A 27889-nucleotide genomic window follows, 5' to 3' on the forward strand; every position below is an offset into this window, starting at 1 on the left:
TACATACACTCAATTCGTATTTGGTAGCATTGCCTTTAAATTGTTTAACTTGGGTCAAACGTTTCGGGTTGCCTTCCACAAGCTTCCCACAATAAGTTGGGTGAATTTTGGCCCATTCCTCCTGATAGAGCTGGTGTAACTAAGTCAGGTTTGTAGGCCTCCTTGCTCTCACAAGCTTTTTCAGTTGCCCACACATGTTCTATAGGCTTGAGATCAGGGCCTTGTGATGGCCACTCCAATACCTTGACAAATGATGTCAATTAGCCTATCAGAAGCTTCTATAGCCATGACATCATTTTCTGGAATTTTCCAAGCTGTTTAAAGGCACAGTCAACTTAGTGGATGTAAACTTCTGACCTACTGGAATTGTGATACAGTGAATTATAAGTGAAATAATCTGTCTGTAAACAATTGTTGTAAAAATGACTTGTGTCATGCATAAAGTAGATGTCCTAACCGACTTGCCAAAACTATAGTTTGTTAACAATAAATTTGTAGAGTGGTTGAAAAACAAGTATTAATGACTCCAACCTAAGTGTATGTAAACTTCTGACCTCAACTGTAAGTATCAAAAGTAAATGTAATTGCTAAAATATGCTTAAGTATCAAAAGTAAAAGTACAATTCATTTAAAATTCCTATATTAAACAAACCATTTATTTATTTTACATAATTTACAAATGAAGCATTTGTGTTTAGTGAGTCAGCCAGATCAGAGGCAGCAGGGATGATCAGGGATGTTCTCTTGATTAGTGCATGAATTGGACAATTTTCTTGTCCTGCTAAGCATAAAAAAATGTAACAAGTACTTTTGGGTCTTAGGGAGACTGTATGGAGTAAAAATGACATTATTTTATTCAGGAATATAGTGAAGTAAAAGTAATCAAAAATATAAAAAGTAAAGTACAGATATATATACAAAAAAATACTTATTTTAACCTAAGTACTTTACACCATTGCTCATTATCATATGTTCCTTTCCCAGACTAGGAGAGGAGACGGAGAGAATTGTGACCACACACATCCGGTACAGAGAGAGTTGAGCTAAAGACCAGGCCACACACACCCACACCTATAGATAGGTAGAATATTGTGACTGTGTGTATTCACTGTACAGGTCCTGCTGCTAATCAATGTACAGTCGGCCTACATCAACACTAACCATGAGGACCTCATTGGCTTCGTTCTCCCTGGTTAGTTCTCACTGTCTATGTCTTCTGGTCATCATATGTGTGTTGAGATCAGGGCCTTGTGATGGCCACTCCAATACCTTGACAAATGATGTCAATTAGCCTATCAGAAGCTTCTGTGTGTTTGTCCCAGTATTCAGATCAATAAGAAGAGCGCTGCAGGAAACCAGGTGAGTTTCACACAGCTCAGTGACCTTATCTTAGGTGATGAATGGCTTGGATTTTTCTCTCTAATTCTAAAATGTGTGTTATGAGAACTTAACAAATGTTTACAACTGGACTGGAATGGCAGCTGACGTGGATGTTTACTGTATGTAGAAGGAGCAGGTGAAACTGACGAGGACATTTACTGTATGTAGAAGGAGTAGGTGAAACTGACGAGGACGTTTACTGTATGTAGAAGGAGCAGGTGAAACTGACGAGGATGTTTACTGTATGTAGAAGGAGCAGGTGAAACTGACGAGGACGTTTACTGTATGTAGAAGGAGCAGGTGAAACTGACGAGGACGTTTACTGTATGTAGAAGGAGTAGGTGAAACTGACGAGGACGTTTACTGTATGTAGAAGGAGCAGGTGAAACTGACGAGGACGTTTACTGTATGTAGAAGGAGCAGGTGAAACTGACGAGGACGTTTACTGTATGTAGAAGGAGCAGGTGAAACTGACGAGGACGTTTACTGTATGTAGAAGGAGTAGGTGAAACTGACGAGGACGTTTACTGGATGTAGAAGGAGCAGGTGAAACTGACGAGGACGTTTACTGGATGTAGAAGGAGCAGGTGAAACTGACGAGGATGTTTACTGTATGTAGAAGGAGCAGGTGAAACTGACGAGGACGTTTACTGTATGTAGAAGGAGCAGGTGAAACTGACGAGGACGTTTACTGTATGTAGAAGGAGCAGGTGAAACTGACGAGGACGTTTACTGTATGTAGAAGGAGCAGGTGAAACTGACGAGGACGTTTACTGTATGTAGAAGGAGCAGGTGAAACTGACGAGGACGTTTACTGTATGTAGAAGGAGCAGGTGAAACTGCCTGGAAACAGTGACGATGTGTCAGCTCCATCCTAACCTGCCTGTTCTTTCTTCTGTCTCCTGTTCCAGGGTGTGTAACCTCCTCCCTCCAGTCTAATAGTATGAGTAGTCCAGTCTCTGTAAGGCTAAGCCCTCACTACTCCTACTGGGGCACTGTACCTCTCCCTGGTCGTGTCCTGTTCACCATCCTCTTTAAACCCACAGCCCCATGGCTCTCTTTTCTACCGCCTTTCCATAGGCTGCACTCTTTGCCTCTACTCCCTTTGGCTGCACTCTACTCCCTTTGTGTGTGTGTGTGTGTGTGTACGTGTGTGTGAGTGTGTGTGTGTAAGTAGCACAAAATGACGCTGAGTTGTAAACTTGGCTCAGATCCAAGCCCAGCTGTCTGGTCACTCACTAAACACAAGCGCAGACCCTGGTCTGCTACACAAGGGAGAAATGAAGGTGTGTGTGTGTGCGCATGTGTCACCGCCCTGGTGTGTCTCCAGTGTGTGAAACAGGATGTGGGTCATCTCTCCTCTCTCTGCCATCTCATCCTTCCATATCTCCTCACTTTCTCTCCCTCCACCTCTCCATAACCCATCTTCAGCCACCCCATTCCCCCCTTCTCTCACTTCCTCCTCAATCTTTCATCCTCTGTCCAAATCTCTCTTTTTAGCTGTCAGTCTTTTCTTTCCTCTTGTCTTCCTGTCCTCCTCATTTCTCCCTCACCCAGTCTTATCACTGAGTTCATAGTTTCACCCTCACCCAGTCTTATCACTGAGCTCACAGTTTCTCCCTCACCCAGTCTTATCACTGAGCTCACAGTTTCTCCCTCACCCAGTCTTATCACTGAGCTCACAGTTTCTCCCTCACCCAGTCTTATCACTGAGCTCACAGTTTCTCCCTCACCCAGTCTTATCACTGAGCTCACAGTTTCTCCCTCACCCAGTCTTATCACTGAGCTCACAGTTTCTCCCTCACCCAGTCTTATCACTGAGCTCACAGTTTCTCCCTCACCCAGTCTTATCACTGAGCTCACAGTTTCTCCCTCACCCAGTCTTATCACTGAGCTCACAGTTTCTCTCTCCCACAGTTCTTCAACAGCTGTGTTTTTCTGTATTTGTTGGTAGTATTTTACCATACCGTATCTTCCATGTCTTCTTTATCATTTCTAGTGTTTTTTCCCATCATGCTCTTTGTGTGTCGTTTTGTGTTGGTCATTGAAATGTGTTAAAGGCATTGTCAGAAAATACCACTAGTGATGTAATGACTGGCAAGGTGAGAGGACATTTCACTTTTCTAACTGATCCTTGTTGTCTCAACAGCTGATATCTCTGTGCATGCATTACGGTATCTCACTCAATCCCTATGCATGCAGTATCTCTCCCACACTGTGACCCATATGTAAGATACATCACACCATCTCTCTCTTTCTCCAGCTCCACAGAACTTACACCTGCCTCTCTCGATCTCTAAACCCCCCGGCTTAGAGCCAGCCTGCCGAGCAGAGCATTACAGGGATAGTCCACCCAGACCACATGTTTGCTTCTCTATTTACAGCACGCTAACATGACTCTACCCACTCCCATTGTTTTAGCTTTAACGATGCTAATGCTAGGCTATAGCTAAGTAGACATACAAACTCCGATTGTAGCTAGCTGACATTAGGGGTTCAAATCCTACTGTTTTTGTATCCATGAGATGATGTAATTTAGTCATCTGAGTGAACTATCCCTTCAACCCCTCCCACCTTAACCTCCCTCGGTCCCTCTCCATGCCCCTGACCGCTGACCCCTCTCTACAGGTCATCCGTAAGGGCTGGCTTACCATCAATCAGTATCATCAAGGGTGGGACCAAGGAGTACTGGTTTGTCCTGACCGCTGAGAGCCTGTCCTGGTTCAAGGATGATAAGGTGAGCACAGTGTCACTGATCCGGCCTGATGATGAGACTAGTGGAGCTGCTAAAGCTTTACTACTGAGGCCTACTAGTAGAGGCTGGACAAAATACACACCTGAGTACCGCAGAACAACACACACTCCTTTATTACAATCACATTTCTGTTTGGTACAAAATACCTTCAAATACTACTGTCTTATGCAGTATGGGAAGGTAGAGTGGGATACAGGTAAAGTAGAAAAGACATGGGCAGCTAGGGTTACATTCATCATAATCGTCAAGCAGGAAGTCTGGGGTGTACTGGCTGGGATTGGCTGTGGGAGCTGTCCGTCAGGCTGTAGGTGCGATGTGGTTGGTCGGGGCGGCTGCCATCTGTCTGCCTGTCTGTGCCTGCTGTACAGGATAGGAAGGTCTGCACAGCAAGTGTAGACAGGCAGACACAACACAACTCTCTCTCAGCCTAGCACATCACTGCTTGCTCGTGATGTCCACAGACTGTGTGTGTGTGTGTGTGTGTCAGTGTGTCTTGGGATGGGCTGGGCTGTAACTTGTGTCAAATGCACACATGTAAGTACAGAGCTGGCCCAATACTACTTAAACTAAGCCCCCCTTTTCCCTACCATACCTCCCTCCCTCTCTCCATCCACTGTTCCCCCTGCCCCCCCCCCCCCCCCCCCTCCTCCTCCTCCTCCTCTGGGAGTTGAGGCATTTGGAGCAGTTCACTCTGACACAGCTGGAGCCAAACCAACACACACACACATACACACACCCCTCCTTAATAATTCACTTATCTCCAATCCCAGTCCACTGACATGGGTATGAAACCAACTATTATCTCAGTAACATAGTCTCTTCTAGCAGCAGTGTCTCTGACAGCACTACTGAAAGGAGAGCTACTAGTATCCTAGCTGGTACAGGAGGCTCTAGTGCCAGGTTAACACAACCCCTCTGCTCTGCTCTGCCTTCTCTTTGACAATATTACCCACTACAATATTTGACTTTACTACACAGATTATACCTCGGTGTAGTTACAGGTAGGCTGGGAAAAGTGTGATAATATCTGGTGAAATAAGCATCATAACTCTTTCTTTTCCAAAATGGAAACGGGGTAGACTGACAAAAGATGTCAACCTTTTTTCTAGACTAGGGGAGAGTGGGGTTAGTTGAGCCAAAGAGATACATTGAGCGACCCTTGTTTCTAGGAAAACATACACAAATTGAATAATTTGACCAAATATTTAGGAAGAGGTCGTCATTTCATGGAGGCTGTGAAGGAAGAAACCACATGGAAAAAGTGTTGGGTTGGGCTATCACAGCAAGTTAGGTCCAAAGAAAATGGATTTTCACCAAGTCAAATGAATTTATTGTGTTAGAGGGTTCATGATGCTTGTATCTAAACCAAATGCTATCAAGATTTTTCTATACACCAGTTGTGGTCTCTATAAACTTCAATATGAGGTCTTAAACCTAGCATAACAGTGCATCTTGTCACTGTGTGGGCTAATATAGTCAATGTTTGACTTGAGGTAAGTTGAGCAAATGGCAAGATGAGAAAATGGAAGAGTTTTCTTCGCAGGTGTTATGCAAGGCATTACCACTGGGACATGAGGTAACAACAGGGCCTGGACTATATTAAAAATGTTTCAAAAAAGTACAAAGTGTTTCTTAGGTGTTAAGCCTATCTGAAAATATGCTTAAAATTATTAAAATACAAAAAAAGTGATTGTGTTGATTTGTGTTTGGGAAATAAAGATAAACATGGTTTTAAAAAGGTAATATTTCATTCGGTACAGAAATTTGTAGACGGCTTAATTTACCCTGTCCCACGGCTCAACTTACCCCAAACCCCGGGGTAAGTTGTGCCAAGAGACCACTTTTTTTGACAAGCTATTTTTTCAAAACTGTAATGTTCACATGAATTCTGATTCTCCAGGGATACAAAACATCCTGAAATATATAGTTTGTAGATATCTTTGTTAGAAAGAATACTACATTTCCCTTGGCCGAGTGATGCTGAATGCAAAAAAGCCACTCAACTTACCCCACCCTCCCCTACTGTTAGTTCAGTAGGAAGCCTGTGCTCTCTCCTTGCCCCTGTGTGTGTGTTTGTCTCAGTGGGGGGGGGGGGGGGGGGGGGGGTCTACTGTAGTAAATAATCCTTACTATCACAGCTATGTCACCATGCTGCCCCAACAACACTGTAGGCCACAAACACACTCCTCTCAGAGTTAGACCCAGGCCAAGCCTCTCTCTCGCAAAGCCTACTCTGTTTCTATCCACTTTCTCCACAAAGTTTTCTAGTTCTCTTTCCCCATTCCCCTCCCACCCTTTTCCCTCTCTTTCTTCCTTCTCTAATTCCCTCCCTCTGTCGTTCTCTTTCCCTACCTTTTCCTGCTTTATCCCTCCTATTCCCCCCCCTTTTCCCTTTCCTTCTCTCACTCTTTCCCTCCCTCTCTCTCTCTATGGTTGGCAGTCTCTCTGGGCCTGTACACATTCCTGGCTGGAGAAGTCAAGGTTTAGTCCAAACACCCGCTTAGCTTCCAACATCTATCCAGAGAAATCCCACATGGCCGCTTCTACACCTCCCCCTCCTCCCTGTTCTCCCCCCTTCCATCTCCCCCTTCTCCCCGCCAGACTCCCACTCACAACTCAATCTCCTCCCTCATCTCCGCCTTCCACAAATACTGATCACCTAGCCAAACCACCAGACTTTAGACTCTCTTTCTTTCTCTCTCTCTCACGCTCTCTCTTGTGATCTCTTACTTTTTCTCCATCTCATTCAATCATGTCTCCCCACAGTATGGTCACACTTAGTTATTTTCCTCACATAAACACACAAATACACAAACCATACCCACTCACACAAACTCCCTCCCATATTTGCTGCTCACGCTCTCTAAATCTACACAATGGTTACTAATCTACACACCAAGACAATAAGTATAGACTCTACTCTCCGTACATTTCATCTAGACATAATGGATACACACTCATCTCCACACACTAAACAGTGTGTAATCTTTATATAAAACACTAACCAGACGTACATTCCTCCCTCCCTCTCTCCCTGCCTGAGGCCCGATGTGCAGCCTGAGGAAAAACAGATGACCTACGCCCATACACTCACCCTATGCACTAGAGCTGGGAATTGCAAGGGACCTCACCATTCAATATTAGCACGATACTTAGGTGCCGATAGGATATGAATTGCCACGATTCTCTATTTTATTGCAATCTGATATTGCTCACCATGTCTGCTGCAGAGAGACAAGAGAGAGCATGAGAAAACAAAGTTTTGCTCTCACGGAAATAAAAGAGCTGAACAATTATAAAGTATCAGTATTTATAAAGAAGATGGAGAACAAGCTATAGGATAAAAAATACCAGAGTTTTGGCTCAGGTACAGCCGAATAGCGTTAGCTAACGCTACCTAGTAAAAGCATTGATATTTGGAGTCAAAATATCAATATAATATTGTAAAAAAATACATTGCGATATGTAACTATGGATTTGTCCCCTTTCACTACTATACAAACACTCCCATACAACACACACACACACATACACACTCCCCCTAAACACTATATATGCACACTCTCCCTAGACACCACACACACACACACACACACACACACACACACACACACACACACACACACACACACACACACACACACACACACACACACACACACACACACACACACACACACACCCTATTAACTATACACACACATGCTCCCATACAACACCCATACACTCACCCTACACTATCCACACACATTCCCATACAGCAATACACACATTCCTATCCACACACATTCCCATACAGCAATACACACATTCCCATACAGCAACCATACAGGTGTCTGTGTTGGGCCTGCTTGCTATATCACACAATGAGTCTGCAGAGGCTGTTTCAGATAGAGCAGCTCTGATGTGTGATCCCCCATGAGCAGCCTGACACACACACACACACACACACACACACACACACACACACACACACACACACACACACACACACACACACACACACACACACACACACAATGAACTATTGTACTGACCACTGACAAATATAGCAGGCTTCTAGGCTTTCAAAACACACAAAGAACAATGTAGTAGCAGACAGCGAAAGACAAACCAGCAAAGAAACTCATACATCTGTCCCCAGTGTGAATGTGCTCATGCGTGTGTGTATATGCTTGTGTGTGTGTTTGAGAGAGAGTGATGGAAGCAATTCCTTGCCCAGTCTAACCAATGTGCAGACTACTGTACACCAGTAAGACCCTGAACAGGTAGTCTGAACACTGGGATGACGGAACAGGACTCTCGCTCTCTCCTTTATTTCTCTTCCTTCCTTTCTCTTTCCTTTTTCATCTGTGCAAAGTTTTGAAGGAGGTGGAGGAGTAGAAAGATGTCTCCTCTGCTCTCTACGTTTTATCTTCCTTCTTCTCTCATTCCTTTCTTTTATCTCGTTTTTCACCCGTCCAAAATGTGGTTGACAAACTAGGTAAAAGATTCTCATTGTCTCCTCTCCTTTCTCGTCCTGAGTGACGGGTGAGGGGTCACACTCACACATGTGCACACACACTGGCTGTCCTCTTCTATGGGTCTGGGTCTTGTTCTGGTCGCGTCTCGGCCCAGTGTGTGTCAGGTCCTTGTGTGTGTGTGTGTCGGGGTTCCGAGGGGCTGCGTCCAAGCGAGCGAGCGGAGTATCCAGCCTCGACGTGGCACATTCACTTTCAGCACTGGGGATCTGCCAGTGCACTTAGGGAAGGCATAACGAAAAAAGGGAGAGAGGGAGGGACTGCGGCACCATATATGGGTTGATGGGACCCTTGGGAATCAACTTTGGAGTGGTCTGCAGTTTCTCTCCCCTTCTCTCTCTCTCTCTCGCCCTCTTTCTCTAGATACCTCTCTCCCACTCATCTCTGTCAAAACTCACCTCCACTCCTCCGTCTGTCCTCCCTCTCTTCAATCTCTCCTCTATTTCTTTTCTCCATTGGAATCCTCTCTCTCTCTCTCTCTCTCTCAGATATCTCTCTCTCTCAGATCTTTCTCTCTCTCTCAGATCTCTCTCTCTCTCTCTCTCTCTCTCAAGCAGTACCAGATGTTGTCGTCTGTCGACGTGCCAGCTTCGTTCTATAGTTTTGTTTCTGCCTCTCTAACAGGAAGTGGGCCCCTCTGGAAAAAAGAGAAAGAGGAATGAAGGAAGAAAGTTTTGGGGTTCAGGAGAGACCAACACACACACCCACTCAGACACACACACCTAAGTGTTTGTGAGACAGACTTGCACCTTTCCGTCCATTTATTTTTCTGGGTAGGCTATACCCATCCCTCCTCCATATCCCCCTTCTCTCCATCTCACCTTCTGTCCTCTCCTCCCTCTCTCCACTCCATACTGTAACTATAGCTGTTTCCTGAGGCAGGTAGCCTAGCGCTTAAGAGCGTTGGCTCAGTAACCGAAAGGTCGCTGGTTTGAATCCCAGAGATGACTAGGTGGAAAATCTGTCGATGTGCCCTTGAGCAGGGCACTTAGCCTTAATTGCTCCAGGGTCGACCATCAATGATGGCTGATCCCTGGCTGTGGCCCCACTCCCCGAGGGTGTCAGGGGGAAGGGGATATGCAACACCAAAAAGGTGTAGGACAAATAAATAAAATAAAATAGGACAAATGTTAGCACCCTCCTAATTATTATTATTAAAAGTGAGAGCAAGGTGGAGGTGAGAAAAGGGGGAGAAGGGTGGAGGAGAGAAAAGGGGGAGCAAGGTGGAGGAGAGAAAAGGGGGAGAAGGGTGGAGGTGAGGAGAGGAATGTTTTGTTTTAGAGCTTCACTTTTGAGTAATAACTTTCACATGTGGGCTGGCTTCTTTCCCTCCCTCTCCCCTTCTCTCTCTTTTTCTTTCCTCTCATCAACCACTATTTCTTTCCCTGTTTTTTACTATTTTTCTCTCATTCTTTCACTCCCTCCATTCTTGTCCCCATATTTTCTCTCCGCTTTGCTTTCTTTCTCTAACTGTTTTCTTTCGATCATAATTTGTAATGGTGGTGACAGTGCAAACTCATGCCCCCCCACCCCCACCCCCACACACACATATCTCTGTAGTGTAGAATAGTCTAATACATGTATTTATCCTAGCTAGCTCTGTTTCTGTTTCTCTGCGCTTTCCGTCATAGAGGGGAATGTTAACAAATCAATGAGACTCCATGCATGTTATATTAGAGCAGGCCTATTCAGTTACTGCTTTTCTTAATGTTTTTATTGTCTCTACATGCTGTTTGTGTATTCACCAGATCAGTAGACCCATCAATGAATGATCCTTTCTTACATCTCCTTACATTTCTTCATCCTTCCCCCTCTCCCTCCATCATCCCCATCCCTCTATCCCTCCTCAGGAGAAAGAGAAGAAGTACATGTTACCATGGATAACCTGAAGCTGAGAGGTGTGAAGTGCAGCTTCATGTCCAGTAACATGCCTACTCCATCTTCAGCACCGAACAGAGGTGTGAAGAGCAGCTTCATGTCCAGTAACATGCCTACTCCATCTTCAGCACCGAACAGAGATGTGAAGAGCAGCTTCATGTCCAGTAACATGCCTACTCCATCTTCAGCATCGAACAGAGGTGTGAAGAGCAGCTTCATGTCCAGTAACATGCCTACCCCATCTTCAGCACCGAACAGAGATGTGAAGATCAGCTTCATGTCCAGTAACATGCCTACTCCATTTTCAGCACCGAACAGAGATGTGAAGAGCAGCTTCATGTCCAGTAACATGCCTACTCCATCTTCAGCACCGAACAGAGGTGTGAAGAGCAGCTTCATGTCCAGTAACATGCCTACTCCATCTTCAGCACCGAACAGAGATGTGTGTGTTGAAGTGGTTTTATGTGAGATTAGTGTATGACAGGGGGGGGGGGGGGGGGGGGGGGGGGCACAGCTGGTCTCTGACCTCCTCACTGACTGACTGACAGAGAGATGGAGTGGGTTAGGATGGGGTGGGCTGGGCATGCTATGGCTGAGCTGGGTGGGACCTGGTTCGTGAGTGTGTGTGTGTGGACCGCAGCATACCGAGGGCAGGCTCATTAAGCAGCTAATCAAAGCCAGAGTTCTGGACCAGAGATGAGGCAGCTCTTGTTAGGAAACTATTTAACCACTCGCCACAAGAAGGAGGGAAAGAAAGAAGGCTGGATGGGGTGAGAGTGGGGAGAGAGGGAGAGCAATCAGTCAGGAATGTGTCAAAAGCGTGTCCTACTGCGCCCCTTGTCCCCCCTTCTCTCTGTGCGTGTTTGTGTGTGCATGATTTGTGTCCACAGTCCTGATTCCAATGCTCTGGTTGTCCCTGTCTGACAGTAATCAGAACCTTTAGGAAAGTCCCTGATCTAAAAGCAGGGAAAGAGGGAGGGAGAAAGGAAAAAGGGAGAAACGGATCCTTGCTAAAATTCCTCAAGAGGAGAGAAAAGCTCACTATCCCTGACCACAGCGGAACAGAGCGAAGAAAAGGGGGATGTGAGTGACTGGTTACAATCCAGCCATTGTAAAGCATTAAGAGAGAGAGGGGGAGCCTCCTACTGGCCCTCCTAACTAATACTAACCCTTCTGGCCGTCCGTCCAACACCATCTCCAGCAGCATCTGGTCTCCCATCCAGGGATCAACCAGACCCAGCCCTACTTAGCCTACAGGCAGAGGAGATCTCATGAGATATGTGGTCAGGCTGCTATCCAGAACACTCAAGACAGCTTGAGATTGGAGACAGACAGACAGACAGACAGGCAAATATACTGCGCGCACACACACACACACACACACACACACACGCACCACCAACAATACCAGTTTAGAAAACATGAGAGAGGGAGAAACAAAAGGACAGGAACACAGAGTGATTAAAGAGAATGTTTAACAGATGTGTGTGCCTGTGTGTGGTGTGTGTGTGTGTTTAACAGATGGGTTTTAGACCGCTCCAGATTCCTGCCTCTGTCAGACGCAGCGGCGTCTCCCTGAGAGAGAGAAAGAGAGAGAGAGGAAAGAGAGAGAGAGAGAGAGAGAAGAGAGAGAAGAGAGAGAGAGAGAGAGAGAGAGAGGCTCTGTGGGTATGGATGTGTGAGTTTAGTTATTCATTGTGTGTGAAGGTGTGTGTTCCAGCTCTGATAACATGTGTGAGACCTATGGTGTAGTCGTGTGTATGCATATGGCATGCAACCTCAAACCTGGAGAGGAAGATGACTGTTTGATTGTATCTGTTATAATTGTTAGAAGGTATATAAGGACTAGAGGTTCTTGGATGTGGTTATAGTTGTTTTCTGAAGCTGCTGGCTGGGTGATGTAGTTTGAGGTAGCTGACAGTATGCAATGTAATTGTAGGAACGTGTATAAGGACTACGGGTTCTTGGAGCTGGCGTTTGGCTCTCAGGAGGAGGTAGACAGCTGGAAAGCTTCTCTGCTGAGAGCTGGAGTCTATCCTGAGAAAGTCACTGTGAGTATCTTAGTCAAAACTCCTGACCCGTAACTCTAAACCTGACTCTAACCTCTAACCCTAAAACCATGACCAATAAAGTAACTGTGAATAGCCTAACCCTGACCCCTTACCTCCTAACACTAACTATAACCTACACCTGCCCTTATTCTCTGCCTGGCTACCCTTCACCTCTCTCCCCCCCCCCCCCCCCCCCCCCTTTGCCTTCAGTCATTGGCTGCTCACAGCTTCCCTGTCGAAACAGTTCGGAACAGTTTGTGCATGTACACAAAACATTAGGAACATTATTGGTTGGTGAGCGGACCCCAGACCTCACAACCACAAAGGGCAATGGGTTTTATCACTGATTCAAGTATTTTTAGCCAGATCCTAATTGGTATGTTGAATTTTATGTTCCTTTTCATGACGTAGAAGGCACTTCTTCCCTTCTCTCAGATCGTTCACAGCTTTGTTGAAGTTACCTGTGGCCCTAATGTTTAGGTACGTATAGTTTTTGTGTGCTCAGGAATTGTATTTGTGGTCCTGGCAACCAGACTTTTTTTGGAACACCATTATTTTTGTCTTACTGAGATGTACTGTCATGGTCCACGTCTGACAGAATCTGTGCAGAAGATCTAGGTGTTGCTGTAGGCCCTCCTTGGTTGGGAACAGGAGCACCAACAAACCCGTAGTAGACATTTGACTTCAGATTCTAGTAGAGTGAGGCCGGGTGCTGCAGACTGTTCTAGTGCCCTCGCCAATTCTGTGATATATATATTGAGGAGGGGGGGGCACAAGCTACATCCATGTCTCACCCCATGGCCCTGTGGAAAGTTGCTTGTGTACATGGATTTTATATTGTCAAATGTTTTCCCCCAACACTGCTTTCCATCAATTTGTATAGCAGACCCTCATGCCAAATTGAGTAAAAAAACGTTTTCAAATCAACAAAGCATGAGAAGACTTTGCCTTTGTTTTGGTTTGTTTGTCAATTAGGGTTTGCAGGTTGAATACGTGGTCTGCATACGGTAGTTTGGTAAAAATACTATTTACATTTGCTCAGTACATTGTTTTCACTGAGGAAATGTACAAGTCTGCTGTTAATGATAATGCAGAGGATTTTCCAAAGGTTGCCATTGAAGCATATCCCACAGTAGTTATTGGGGTCAAATTTGTCTCCACTTTTGTGGATTGCGGTAATCATCTTCAACTCTGGCATCTTCCCCAAAATTTGGAACCAAGGAGTGATCAATCCAATAAAGTGGAGACGAGAATGATGTTAAATTTAAGTATAGGCAATTGGAATGTGTGGTTTGTATATTTATAATTTAATTTAGGATACATCAACACCACAGGCTTTTTTGGGTTGGAGGATTTGTATTTTGTCCTGTAGTTCATTCAATGTAATTGGAGAATCCAGTGGGTTCTGGTAATCTTTAATAGTTGATTCTAAGATTTGTATTTGATATGTTCAGTTGAAGTCGGAAGTTTACATACACCTTAGCCAAATACATTTAAACTCAGTTTTTCACAAGTCCTTTAATCCTAGTAAAAATTCCCAGTCTTAGGTATGTTAGGATCACCACTTTATTTGAAGAATGTGAAATGTCAGAATAATAGTAGAGAGAACGATTCATTTCAGCTTTTATTTCTTTCATCACATTTCCAGTGGGTCAGACGTTTACATACACTATTTTAGTATTTGGTAATATTGCCTTTAAATTGATTAAAACTTGGGTCAAACATTTCAGGTAGCCTCCCACAAGCTTTCCACAATAAGTTGGGTAAATTTTGGCCCATTCCTCCTGACAGAGCTGGTGTAAATGAGTCAGGCTTGTAGGCCTCCATGCTCGCACACACTTTTTCAGTTCGGCCCAAATGTTTCTATAGGATTGAGGTCAGGGCTTTGTGATGGCCACTCCAATACCTTAACTTTGTTGTCCTTAAGCCATTTTGCCACAACTTTGGAAGTATGCTTGGGGTCATTGTCCATTTGGAAGACCCATTTGCAACCAAGCTTTAACTTCCTGACTGATGTCTTGAGATGTTGCTTCAATATATCCACATATTTTCCTGCCTCATGACGCCATCTATTTTGTGAAGTGCACCAGTCCCTCCTGCAGCAAAGCACCCCAACAACATGATGCTGCCACCCCTGTGCTTCACGGTTGGGATGGTGTTCTTCGGCTTGCAAGCCTCCACCCTTTTTCCTCCAAACATAACGATGGTCATTATGGCCAAACAGTTCTATTTTTGTTTCATCAGACCAGAGGACATGTCTCCATGTGCAGTTGCAAACCATAGTCTGTTTTTTTCTTTGGAGCTGTGGCTTCTTCCTTGCTGAGAGGCCTTTCAGGTTTTGTCAATATAGGACTTGTTTTACTGTGGATATGCACACTTTTGTACCTGTTTCCTCCAGCATCTTCACAAGGTCCTTTGCTGTTGTTCTGGGATTGATTTTCACTTTTTTTTTTTTGCACCACACGGTTGTGTGGTCCCATGGTGTTTATACTATTGTTTGTACAGATGAACGTGGTACCTTCAGGTGTTTGGAAATTGCTCCCAATGATAAACCAGACTTGTGGAGGTCTACAATTTTTTTCTGAGGTCTTGGCTGATTTCTTTTGATTTTCCCATGATGTCAAGCAAAGAGGCACTGAGTTTGAAGGTAGGCCTTGAAATACATACACAGGTACACCTCCAATTGACTCAAATTTTCTAAGCTGTTTAAAGGCACAGTCAACTTAGTGTATGTAAACTTCTGACCCACTGGAATTGTGATACAGTGAATTATAAGTGAAATAATCTGTCTGTAAACAATTGTCAGGCACAAAGTAGATGTCCTAACCGACCTGCCAAAAGTATAGTTTGTTAAAAAGAAATTTGGGGAGTGGTTGAAAAATGTGTTTTAATGATTCCAACCTAAGTGTATGTAATCTTACGACTTCCACTGTATACTGGTAAGATAGTCTAGCTAAGATATTACACGATTCTAATTTTGTTTGAAAGTCATTTTTATTTCAAGTTAGTGTACTGTTAGCTAGCGAGCTGGCTGACACGCTAGCTAACCTTTACGTGTGTCATCTGTGTAATTCTATTATTTGTATCTCAGAGCCATTTGCATTGCTAGTTATAGCTTGATGTTAGCTAGCTAACATTGAACCTGGTTGGTTAGCTGGGATTATGTTCATGTTGTAGAAATATTGGCCCAATAATATTTCTCAGATACCAGAACTTGAGAATTCAAATATACTTTATTACAAAGTAACAAGCCAAGCTGGCCCATGGACTAACTGATCTTTCCAGTCTCAGCACTCTCCTTTTATACAATTTTACCCGTACATAACCGTACATAACATACGTAGTCACTCCTCTTTATGTAAATTATTAATACCCTTTAGCCTTTCGCCAGCATTATCTTTCAGTCTCACTTCTGACTTGTTTACGCCCACTTCTGACTTATTTATGCTCATTTTAGATGATATTGGTGGTGTCACCATAGTACCAATGCAAACAATAATACATACATATGTTCCTAATACAGGTGCATGTCTAATAGTACTTAATTAATACTAACATACCTTCCTAATACAGGTGCATGTCTAATGGTCCCTATAACGGATTAACCAATGTGCCTGTCCAATGGCCTTCACAAGACCAGGCATGACCCAGAATGGCTAGGACTGTGTTTATTCTGCTTACATTCTGCTCACACGTTTCATGGTTAACCATATATTGATTCTGCTTACTATTCTGAGATGCATAACACATGTACTGGAAAATATATTGTTTAGCTAGCTAGCTAATACTCCACTACTATTCAATTAACCATTTCAATAGAATGTTCACAACTGTCAATAGACGTAGCCGGTAAATTTGCTCTGGCTATCTGCTGTGATTTCAGAGCACTCTCGTCTGAGTGTGCCAGAACGCCGAATAACTGATGAATATACGTAAGCTCAACGCCCGTTGAATATGTTCGGTGTCAGTAAACGTTGGCAAAGAAGCGTAATTAAAATGTTGCCAGCAACACAGTTGCAGTCAGCAATGCTCTGGATAACATCAAAACAGCCTAACCAGCTCTACTAGGGCGGGTAAAATCGTCAGAGTGAGCTGTTCTCTCATTTGTGTCTGGAAGAAGCTAGCAAGCTAGCCAATTAGCTTGGGTGCTGTCGTTAGGTCTGAACGCTTGAATCAACTCTACTGCTCGGCCAGAGCGTCCAGTGTGCACTCTGAGCGCTCAGAGAGCGAAACACAGAATTTACGTACGGACAATCTGACAATGCTCTGAGTTTATGAACGGGCACACTCTGGCTCTCCAGATTAAATTTACGAACCCACCCGTAATATAAACCAGCCTTTTGAAAGCTTTGGTTGTTTTGTACATGGCCTCACATGTGAATCCTTAACGCCACCCATCTCTTTAAGGATTTAGAGGGTCTGAACGATGCTGAATGGGTGTAGACAAAGAAGAGCTCTTCGTTAGGTGTCCGAAAACATTCAAGGGACATTTTCAAGTTCATCATCTTTCAAAGCATAATTACTTTCCCAATGTTCCTCAACTATAGTGTATGGTATACCATTTTCTAATTTTGTAAATGTAAAAAACACAATTTCAAATTTTGCCACATAAGACCGAATCGAGCCAGTCGGTCACGTGTGAAATTTGTTTTGAGGTAGGCTATACTCCTGTTGTAAAGAGAAGCAATGTGCTTAATATTAGGAAAGTTGAGAAATACATATAGTAGGCCTAACCTATAGAAAGCTGATGGGATCCCCCTCTTTTTATTATAGGCCATCACTCTGTTTTCTCACATAATTGCACAGACTATAGAAATGTTGCGCTCATGGGCTCTCATTAAGTGTATCGGCACCATTAAACAGCAAGCAGTTTAAAGGCACGATAGATAGGGCAGCCATGCTTCTCGCCCCTAGGCAACTTTGCAGTATTTTGTTTTTTTCCGTGTCATTTCTTATATTATCAGAATTTGTTTTGTGTTATTACATACAGCCGGGAAGAACTTTTGGATATCAGAGTGGCGGTAACTCACCAGCATTAATACCAGGAATACGACTTTCCCGAATCGGATCCTTTGTTCGTACCACCTATGGCAATTGAACTAATTCCAGAGGCTGATCCAAAATACCGCCGGCGGAGAAGAGTTACTCAGAGTGGACTTCTAGTCCGACTCAGAAGGTGCGTACACCACCCACCGCTTCCGAGTATACTACTCGCTAATGTTCAGTCTCTGGATAATAAAATTGATGAGCTCAGGGTGAGGATTTCCTTCCAGAGAGACATCAGGGATTGTAACATACTATATTTCACAGAATAAATATCTCTCCGGGAAGAAGAAGGGAGGGGGTGTATGGTTCATGATTAACTACCCATGGTGTGATTATGATAACACTCAAGTCCTTTTGTTCACCCAACCTAGAATACCTCACAATCAAATGCCGACCGTATTACCTCCAAAGATAATTATCTTTGGTTATAGTCACGGCCATGTATATTCCCCCTCAAGCCGATACCACAATGGTCCTCAAAGAACTTCACTGGACCCTATGCAAACTGGAAACCACATATCCTGAGACCGCATTTATTGTAGCTGGGGATTTTAACAAAGCAAATTTGAGGAAAACGCTACCGAAGTTCTATCAACACATTGACTGGTACTTGCGCTGCTAAAACACTCGATCACTGCTGCTCCAACTTCTGGGATGCCTTTAAGGCCCTCCTTTTGGCAAATCTGATCACGACTCCATTTTGCTCCTCCCTTCATATAGGCAGAAACTTAAATAGGAAGTAGCCGTGCTAAGGACTATTCACCACTGGTCTGACCAATCAGAATCTACGCTTGTTTTGATCACTCGGACTGGGATATTTTCCGGGTAGCCTCCGAGAATAACATTGACGAATATACTGATACGGTGACTGAGTTTATCAGGAAGTGAATAGGAGATGTTGTGCCCACTGTGACTATTATCATCTACCCTAACCAGAAATCGAGGATAGATGGCAGCATTCGTGCAAAACTGAAAGCTCGAACCACTGCATTTAATGATGGCAAGGTGACTGGGAATTTGGCCGAATACAAACAGTGTAGTTTTTCCCTCCGTAAGGCAATCAAACAGGCAAAACGTCAGTATAGAGACAAAGTGAAGTCACAACGGCTCAGACATGAGACGAATGTGGCAGGGTCTACAGACAATCACAGACTACAAAAGGAAAACCAGCCACATCGTGGACACCGACATCTTGTTTCCGCCCTTTTTGAAGATAACCCAGTGCCACCGACGCGGCCCGCTACCAAGGACTGTGGGCTCTCGTTCTCCATGGCCGACGTGAGTAAGACATTTAAGCGTGTTAACCCTCGCAAGGCTGCCAGCCCAGACGGCATGCCTAGCCGTGTCCTCAGAGCATGCGCAGACCAGCTGGCTAGAGTGTTTATGGACATATTCAATCTCTCAGTATCCCAGTATGCTGTCCCCACATGCTTCAAGATGGCCACCATTGTTCCTGTACCCAAGAAAGCAAAGGTAACTGAACTAAATGACTAACACCCCGTAGCACTCACTCACTCCATGAAGTGCTTTGAGAGACTAGTCAAGGATCATATCACCACAATAGATCCACAGACGATGCAATCGCCATTACACTGCCATATCCCATCTGGACAAGAGGAATACCTTTATAAGAATGCTGTTCATTGACTATAGCTCAGCATTCAACACCATAGTACCCACCAAGCTCATCATTAAGCTCAAGGCCCTGGGTCTGAACCCCACCCTGTGCAACTGGGTCCTTTTCTTCCTGACAGGCCGCCCCCAGGTGGTGAAGGTAGGAAACAACACCTCCACTTTGATGATCCTCAACACTGGGGCCCCACAAGGGTGCATGCTCAGCCCCCTCCTGCACTCCCTGTTCATCCATGACTGTATCCATGACTGTTCACACACGACTCCAACTCAATCATCAAGTTTGCAGACGATACAACAGTAGTAGGCCGGATTACCAACAATGACGAGACAACCTACAGGGATGAGGTGAGGGCTCTGGGAGTGTGGTGCCAGAAATAAACTCTCATCAACGTCAACAAAACAAAGGAGCTGATCGTGGACTTCAGGAAACAGCAGAGGAAGCACCCCCCTATCCATATCGATGGGACTGCAGTGGAGAAGATGGAAAGTTCCTCGGAGTACAGATCACTGACAAACTGAAATGGTCCACCCACACAAACAGTGTGGTGAAGAAGGTGCAACAGCACCTCTTCAACCCCAGAAGGTGAGGTCAGTACAGGTGCATCAAAGCTGGGACCGAGATACTGAAAAACAGCTTCTATCTCAAGGCTGTCAGACTGTTAAATAGTCATCACTAGCACATTAGATGCTGCTGCAATTTTGCATTGCTCATCTCATATGTACACTGCTCAAAAAAATAAAGGAAACACTAAAATAACACATCCTAGATCTGAATGAATGAAATATTCTTATTAAATACTTTTTTCTTTACATAGTTGAATGTGCTGACAACAAAATCACACAAAAAATGATCAATGGAAATCAAATTTATCAACCCATGGAGGTCTGGATTTGGAGTCCCACTCAAAATTAAAGTGGAAAATCACACTACAGGTTGATCAAAATGAGGCTCAGTAGTGTGTGTGGCCTCCACATGCCTGTATGACCTCCCTACAACGCCTGGGCATGCTCCTGATGAGGTGGCGGATGGTCTCCTGAGGGATCTCTTCCCAGACCTGGACTAAAGCATCCGCCAACCCCTGGACAGTCTGTGGTGCAACGTGGTGTTGGTGGATGGAGCGAGACATGATGTCCCAGATGTGCTCAATTGGATTCAGGTCTGGGGAACGGGCTGGCCAGTCCATAGCATCAATGCCTTCCTCTTGCAGGAACTGCTGACACACTCCAGCCACATGAGGTCTAGCATTGTCTTGCATTAGGAGGAACCCAGGGCCAACCGCACCAGCATATGGTCTCACAAGGGGTCTGAGGATCTCATCTCGGTACCTAATGGCAGTCAGGCTACCTCTGGCGAGCACATGGAGGGCTGTGCGGCCCCCCAAAGAAATGCCACCCCACACCATGACTGACCCACCGCCAAATGCTGGAGGATGTTGCAGGCAGCAGAACGTTCTCCACGGTGTCTCCAGACTCTGTCACGTCTGTCACGTGCTCAGTGTGAACCTGCTTTCATCTGTGAAGAGCACAGGGCACCAGTGATGAATTTGCCAATCTTGGTGTTCTCTGGCAAATGCCAAACGTCCTGCACGGTGTTGGGCTGTAAGCACAACCCCCACCTGTGGACGTCGGGCCCTCATACCACCCTCATGGAGTCTGTTTCTGACCGTTTGAGCAGACACATGCACATTTGTGGCCTGCTGGAGGTCATTTTGCAGGGCTCTGGCAGTGCTCCTCCTTGCACAAAAGCGGAGGTAGCGGTCCTGCTGCTCGGTTGTTGCCCTCCTACGGCCTCCTCCACGTCTCCTGATGTACTGGCCTGTCTCCTGGTAGCGCCTCCATGCTCTGGACACTACACTGACAGACACAGCAAACCTTCTTGCCACAGCACACATTGATGTGCCATCCTGGATGAGCTGCACTACCTGAGCCACTTGTGTGGGTTGTAGACTCCGTCTCATGCTACCACTAGAGTGAAAGCACCGCCAGCATTCAAAAGTGACCAAAACATCAGCCAGGAAGCATAGGAACTGAGAAGTGGTCTGTGGTCTCCACCTGCAGAACCACTCCTTTATTGGGGGCGTCTTGCTAATTGCCTATAATTTCCACCTGTTGTCTATTCCATTTGCACAACAGCATGTGAAATTTGTCAATCAGTGTTGCTTCCTAAGTGGACAGTTTGATTTCACAGAAGTGTGATTGACTTGGAGTTACATTGTGTTGTTTAAGTGTTCCCTTTATTTTTTTGAGCAGTGTATATACTGTATTCTATTCTACTGTATCTTAGTCTATGCCACTCTGACATTGCTCGTCCAAATATTTATATATTCTTAATTCCATTCCTTAGATGTGTGTGCATTGTTGTGAAATTGTTAAATATTACTGCACTGTTGTACCTAGAAACACAAGCATTTCACTGCACCCGCAATAACATCTGCTAAACATGTGTACGTGACCAATAAAATTGGATTCGATTTTCGATCACATTTGCATTGATGTCAATGTGATTAGCGGGACAATAGAGTGCTGAGTACCAGACAGTTTTCAAGTTTGGTAGGCTACTATTGACCATCAGCAGCATCAGAGCTGGTGGAATTTGACTGCCTTCATGACTCGTGACTGTCGATTTGGCGGTAATACGGTCACCGTAACAGCCCTAGATCAGACTCGCTTGGGGTGGGGGATTCGTCACCAAGAGAAAGCTTCTCCTGCCGTGCTCTTGCTTTGATTTTGTGGAAGTCCTTTCTGGAAATGTATGAAGTTGCCCTGCACCACCACTGTTCCATTCTTGTACAGGTTGACAGAGGGGGTCTTTCTCAGGGTCCTCATTTTAAGATATGTTCTGATTTTCCGCCCGCCGCCAATACCTTCTCTCTTAAGAGGGATAGTGTGCTCTCATAGCTCTGTGCCATGCCCAGGGATGGTCTGTGTTGAAGATTAAGTTGCTTACATTCCCGATTTTTGTAGCAGTCAACAAAAATTGTGTCTGGATTGTCCATGAGGAGCTTCTCTTTGTACTCTTTCTGTGGCTTGTCATTTTTTTTATGTCCAAGGGGTACTGTACTGTGGTGACCTCTGCTCAGAGGGAAGCCATGGATGAAGGGGTCAAAGATGCTTCTGCATTTGGGTGGGGGAGGAACTCTGCTGCCATTGTTTGGCTCAGGGGCTTCACACCTCTTACTTCACACTTCAGTGGTTATTAATGTTGCAGCCGGGTCTGTTCTTCAAGATTGGTAGCCTTTTAACTTAGCATTCAGTCTTTATAAAGTGAAACATCTAGAGATTATTGTAATGTTCTTTTCATTCTAGGATTTCGAAGTAGCTTCCGACTGAACATTACATACTCAGTTCCAGGGTGGATTATATTTTCGGGTTTCTTTTGTGCTTCATTTGCTGGTTGCTGGTTTGTCAGAAAGTTTGCTGGATAGTCCTTGGCAGTAAGAATCCTTGGTGATATATATTTGATATATATATTTGATATATATCTGGAATATATATGATATATATTCCAGAATCCTTCCAGGTAATTTGTCCAAGATAAGGTTGTAGGTTTGGAGTTTTGATTTGGAGTGAAGGTTATGTTGTGGGGGGTAGTATCCAATTTTATACAACCCTAAATCTATCTTTTTGTAAAAATGCAGCTCATCTGCTCATGACCTCTCTATAACTCTGCCTCTGCCTCTCCCTCTTTCCCTCCCTCACTCATTCTCTCTCCTGTGCCAGGTTGATAAGGAGAGTAATGGTTCTAGTGATAGTTTCTCTATGGACCCTCAGTTGGAGCGTCAAGTAGAGACCATCCGGGAACCTGGTGGACTCCTACATGAACATCATTTACAAAGCCATTAGAGACCTCGTGCCCAAGACCGCCATGCACCTCATGGTCTGTGTCTGTCCGGCAGTCTCCCCTCATAACTCTCTGTTGGTGAAGGAATATATCATCTCTCTCTCTCCTCTCTCCATAGGTAAAGGAGTACATCCGTAATGACCTCCTGGTGCAGCTCTACTCTCTAACAGAGAAGTGTGTGTTGATGGATGAGTATCCAGTGGAGAGAGGAGGCACTGAGGACTCACGCTGCCTTGGAGGCGCTGGCCAGCATCGGAGACATCTCTACCTCCACCTGCTCCACTCCTCTACCTCCTGTTGACTCCTTCTGGCTGCATGGAGCCACTGCGACCAGCCGCAGGTAACACACAAACACACACATGGGTGCACACATATCATAACGCTAACCACCTTCCCTCAGGTCTCACAGTTCTACAGCTCTAGCTCCTAAGCATATAGCCTCTGCTCCCAGAGCCCCCACCATCCACCAGAGGCCCCACCTCCATGACGTTACTAGTCTCCTCCGTGCTGCACCTCATCCTCATGGACCAACCAGCAACAACACTGATACCAACCAGTCTCCACCAGGCAGACTTATCAGATTGCCCCCCAATGTACCCAGGTAACCATGACGCCGATGTTCAGGGAAGCAGGTAGCCTAAAGGTTAGAGTGTTGGGCCAGTAACCTAAAGGTCACTAGTTCTAATCCCCGAACTAACAAGGTGAAAAATCGTTCCCTTGAGAAGAGCACTTAACCCTAATTGCTCCAGGGATGCTGTTGACAATGGCAGACCGTGACCCCACTCTCTGAGGTTGTGAAAAATATGAAAAAAACATTTCCAATTCCCACATACAGTACATACAGTTGAAGTCAGGAGTTTACATACACTTAGGTTGGAGTCATTAAATCTCATTTTTCAACCACTCCACAAATTTCTTGTTAACAAACTATAGTTTTGGCAAGTCGGTTAGGACATCTACTTTGTGCATGACACAAGTAATTTTTCCAACAATTGTTTACAGACAGATTATTTCACATATAATTCACTGTATCACAATTCCAGTGGGTCAGAAGTTTACATACACTAAGTTGACTGTGCCTTTAAACAGCTTGGAAAATTCCAGAAAATGATGTCATGGCTTTACAAGTTTCTGATAGGCTAATTGACATCATTTGAGTCAATTGGAGGTGTACCTGTGTATGTATTTCAAGGCCTACCTTCAAGCTCAGTGCCTTTTTGCTTGACATGGGAAAATCAAAAGAAATCAGCCAAGACCTCAGAAAAAAAATTGTAGACCTCCAGAAGTCTGGTTCATCATTGGGAGCAATTTCCAAATGCCTGAAGGTACCACGTTCATCTGTAAAAACAATAGTATGCAAGTAAAAACACCATGGGACCACGCAGCCGTCATACCGCTCAGGAAGGAGATGCGTTCTGTCTCCTAGAGATGAACGTACTTTGGTGCGAAAAGTGCAAATCAATCCCAGAACAACAGCAAAGGACCTTGTGAAGATGCTGGAGGAAACAGGTACAAACATATCTATATCCACAGTAAAACGAGTCCTATATCGACATAACCTGAAAGGTCATTCAGCAAGGAAGAAGCCACTGCTCCAAAACCGCCATAAAAAAAGCCAGATCGGTTTGCAACTGCACATGGGGACAAAGATCCTACTTTTTGGAGAAACGTCCTCTGGTCTGATGAAAAAAAATAGAACTGTTTGGCCATAATGACCATCGTTATGTTTGGAGGAAAAAGGGAGAGGCTTGCAAGCCGAAGAACACCATCCCAACCGTGAAGCACAGGGGTGGCAGCATCATGTTTTGGGGGTGCTTTGCTGCAGGAGGGACTGGTGCCCCTCACAAAATAGATGGCGTCATGAGGAAGGGAAATTATGTGGATATATTGAAGCAACATCTCAAGACATCAGTCAGGAAGTTAAAGCTTGGTTGCAAATGGGTCTTCCAAATGGACAATGACCCCAAAAAGACTTCCAAAGTTGTGGCAAAATGGCTTAAGGACACCAGAGACTCTGGGTTCGCGTCCAGGCTCTGACGTAACCGGCCGCGACCGGGAGGTCCGTGGGGCAACGCACAATTGGCCTAGCGTCGTCCGGGTTAGGGAGGGGTTGGCCGGTAGGGATGTCCTTGTCTCATCGCGCCCCAGCGACTCCTGTGGCGGGCCGGGCGCAGTGCGTGCTAACCAGGGTTGCCAGGTGCACGGTGTTTCCTCCGACACATTGGTGCGGCTGGCTTCCGGGTTGGATGCGCGCTGTGTTAAGAAGCAGTGCGTCTTGGTTGGGTTGTGTATCGGAGGACGCATGACTTTCAACCTTCGTCTCTCCCGAGCCCGTACGGGAGTTGTAGCGATGAGACAAGATAGTAGCTACTAACAATTGGATACCACGAAAATTGGGGAGAAAAAGGGGTAAAAAATGGCTCAAGGACAACAAAGTCAAGGTATTGGAGTGGCAATCACAAAGCCCTGACCTCAATCCTATAGAAAATCTGTGGGCAGAACTGAAAAAGCGTGTGCGAGCAAGGAGGCCTATAAACCTGACTCAGTTACACCAGCTCTGTCAGGAGGAATGGGCCAAAATTCATCCAATTTATTGTGGGAAGCTTGTGGAAGGCTACCTGAAACATTTGACCCAAGTTAAACAATTTAAAGGCAATGCTACCAAATACTAATTGAGTGTATGTAAACTTCTGACCCACCGGGAATGTGATACAAGAAATTAAAGCTGAAATGAATCATTCTCTCTACTATTATTCTGACATTTCACATTCTCAAAGTGGTGATCCTAACTAACCTAAGACAGGGAATTTTTACTAGGATTACATGTCAGGAATTGTGAAAAACTGAGTTTAAATGTGTTTGGCTAAGGTATATGTGAACTTCCGACTTCAACTTGTATGTGAAATAGGACAAATATAAGCACCCACCTTATTATTATTGAAGTTCAACTTGATTTATTTGCTATTTGTTGAAATTCTTTAATGCTGTGGTACTTCAAGCATGCACACAGGCACGCACACACACACAGCTAAACATTGGGCTGCAGAGAGAGAGAGGTTATTTGAGCTGGGGTGGGGGTCTGTTGGAAAATGTGTTTTTCATTTATTTCCTATCAACCCCAGTATACCGACCCTTTCTATTTCTCACCTCTCTCTCTCTCCATCTCAACCTCCCTTTCTCCTGGCATGGATTTGTTTGACTGCTTTCCATTTTTCCTAATGTAATATCTTTCTCCCCGCTCTTCCACTTCTCTTCCTCCACTCATTCCTCCCCTGCTTTTGGGCTGTACATTTTTTTTCTCCCCTCTAATTTCCTCTCCAACCATTATTTTGGGCCTCACCCATCATCCCTCTTTCCTTTTCAAGCCCCTACCTAACTCTCCCTCCATAACTCACCCTCTCTTTTTCTCTACCTCTATCCCAGAAAAAGCATAAGCCCCTTTCTCTTATTTCACATCACAGGAACACTCTGCCAGCACACACACACCACAAGATTCCTTTGTCTCTACAGGGATCTTTCCTGGTCAGTATTAGCAGGAATGCTCACTATTTCTCAACTGGATTTTCCTCCAGAGTGCACACTATGCTTTAGGAGATCTACAGTGTATTGTTTTTTGTAAATCATTTATAGTACTGTAATACTTTAAAATACATCATTGTGTGTGTGTCCTGTATTAATGGTTTCTCCTCTCTGTCCCCCTCCAGGAGGCAACCCCCGGCTGTCCCCATGAAACCATCGCAATGACCCCATCCCCTCAACACAAACCTGCCTCTTATAGGCTGTGCGATGGAGTTGAAATAATCCACCTGATTGATAGGACAACTCATTTCCCAATTCGTAGACCTATCCCCAAAGCACTTTCATTCCCAACATTCCAGACACTTTCATAGATCTGAAATGATTGGGTAGGTGTAATCAATGTGGTGATAATTCCTTTTAGTCTATCAGAGGGAAATGTGGAGCAATCACCATTTTTTTAATCTGTTATTTTACCAGGTAAGTTGACTGAGAACACATTCTCATTTGCAGCACCGACCTGGGGAATAGTTTCAGGGGAGAGGAGGGGGATGAATGAGCCAAAACTGGGGATTATTAGGTGACCGTGATGGTTTGAGGGCCAGATTGGGAATTTAGCCAGGACACCGGGGTTAACACCCCTACTCTTACAATAAGTGCCATGGGATCTTTAATGACCTCAGAGAGTCAGGACACCCGTTTAACGTCCCTTCCGAAAGACAGCAACCTACACAGGGCAGTGTCCCCAATCACTGCCCTAAGGCATTGGGATATTTTCAGACCAGAGGAAAGAGTGCCTCCTGGTCTCCCATCCAGGGACTGACCAGGACCAACCCTGCTTAGCTTCAGAAGCAAGCCAGCAGTGGTATGCAGGGTGGTATGCTGCTGGCAATATTGATAATTTCAACCCAATCCATTCAGGTGAAGGGCCATTCCAAAATCAAATATCCAGCTACCATTTTGCCTGAGACTTTTACACAGAGCTTGTCAATGTGTTGTCTAATCTGTATTTAACACGGTGTGGTTCGAGCCCTAAATGCTGATTGGCTGATAGCCGTGGTATATCAGACCGTACACCATGGGTATGACAAAACATTTATTTTTACCGCTCTAACTACGTTGGTAACCAGTTTATAATAGCAGTAAGACACTTTGGGGGTTTGTGGTATATGGCCAATATGCCTGTATCCAGGCACTCCGCAATGCGTCGTGCATAAGAATAGCCCTTAGTCATGGTATACTGGCCATATACCACAACCCTACGTGT

At 44.8% G+C, this 27889-nt stretch overlaps 1 pseudogene; it reads left to right on the forward strand.

Annotated features, from left to right (window-relative positions):
- Positions 1 to 26945, forward strand: part of LOC139406664 (dynamin-3-like) — a 40700-nt pseudogene extending 13755 nt beyond the window's left edge.
- Positions 26946 to 27889: the final 944 nt, after the last annotated feature.

The sequence above is a fragment of the Oncorhynchus clarkii genome, chromosome 4 (assembly GCF_045791955.1).
Source record: "Oncorhynchus clarkii lewisi isolate Uvic-CL-2024 chromosome 4, UVic_Ocla_1.0, whole genome shotgun sequence".
NCBI lineage: Eukaryota > Metazoa > Chordata > Actinopteri > Salmoniformes > Salmonidae > Oncorhynchus > Oncorhynchus clarkii.